Here is a 1341-nt window from a genome sequence, read left to right as displayed (position 1 = left end):
AGCCATTTTAGTGTCTTGTTATCAGAAAAGAATTGTGTCAACTATTGGTTCAAATGCTTAGAGTGCAAAGGCTAAAATTATTAATGGGTGGGATATTCATGTTAGGTCATCTACCCTGTCATAGGAAATCTAGTAAGGGTAGAGAAAAAGAAAAAGATCATTGTTGTGTGACTGTAGGAGCTCAGAAATGGAACCTCTAACATCTGAGTTTAGTAGCCATTTATTTTGCTCTCTGCTAATTTTTTCATTGCAATATTGCTTCAAAGGGGGAAGAAGGACACAACGCCACTCCTCAAAAAAACAAAAACCCCAAGATACGTCTTTGCAGTCATGGTATAAATGGGTTGGGGGAAGTTGTTGGTGAGCAAGGCTTTGTAGTAGGATGGCCTTCGTAGGTTTTCTGCAGCAGCTTAATTGTAAGGGAGCTGGGTTCCCTTACAGTCAGTCAGTTGAGAATCCTTGTAAACTATGTCTGGGGAGAGAGGAGTTGAATGTTGGTAAGAATGGAGGCAAGACTAAGGTGCCCAGAAGAGAGACGGGAGAATAGGCTGTGTGACAGAATGAGGGACAGTATGACTAGTTCACAGATTGTCTTGTTTCAGAAATGGTACTCACTTGATTAGACCATATGGGTGGAATGAATGGGAACTAAGGCCAGATTGAAGCAGTTGGAGCCAAGGCCTAGGCGCTCTGTGTGTCAGTCAGCTTATTTTTCACGCAGCTTTGCCAGCCCCTAATGGCATTCCTTGGGAGTGAGTATAGAAGCTCATCTTCAGCCTAAGTCTGTACTGAGTGGGCTTCCTTGCGGGACACAGTGAGGTAGGTGCCCTGTGTGGAGGAGGCTCTGACACTTAGGCACATGAGTCACCGAATGAACTACATTTTTTTTTTTTTGTTTAAATTTATACAGTGCCCCCTCTTTGGGGAATAGTCCTGATTCAAGTTGGTTTTAGAGCTGTTAGGATAAAATGAAAGGAGTTAGGGAAACCTACTATTGTATATACTACTAACAGCCTGCCAGAAAGGGAAGTTAGGTGACACTTGTTTAGGACAGGCTGATACAGGTGATGATCACGAGCTTGTTGATAGACTAGCTAAGGAAGGACTTTTATGGAGGGGCTGGTTTTGTGACTGCTTGTTTTCTTGTTCAAGATATACCTGGGGACTGAAACCTACCTTTCACTCTTTTAAGATTTTTTATTGGGGAATTGGGGGATGGGAACAGTGCTGGGGAATTGGGGGAAAGGGAACAGACAAGTTGCTGTTGTTTTGTTCTTCAGTCTAGTTGTGGAGGGCGTTGCTTCACTGGCCCAAGTTGGCACCATCATTGCACTCCTCCCG

At 43.7% G+C, this 1341-nt stretch overlaps 1 protein-coding gene across 1 annotated transcript in view; it reads left to right on the top strand.

Annotated features, from left to right (window-relative positions):
• Nucleotides 1-314: 314 nt before the first annotated feature.
• The window catches only part of MKRN1 (makorin ring finger protein 1), a 10456-nt gene continuing 9429 nt past the window's right edge, over nucleotides 315-1341 (top strand). The window contains exon 1 of the mRNA XM_019666804.1: nucleotides 315-333. The gene's annotated coding sequence lies outside the window, so the exon portion shown is untranslated. The remainder of the gene's footprint in view (nucleotides 334-1341) is intronic.

Source organism: Hipposideros armiger, unplaced genomic scaffold (assembly GCF_001890085.2).
Source record: "Hipposideros armiger isolate ML-2016 unplaced genomic scaffold, ASM189008v1 scaffold_478, whole genome shotgun sequence".
NCBI lineage: Eukaryota > Metazoa > Chordata > Mammalia > Chiroptera > Hipposideridae > Hipposideros > Hipposideros armiger.
Note: the sequence above shows the minus strand (reverse complement) of the source record. Positions and strands in the feature narration are given on the sequence as shown.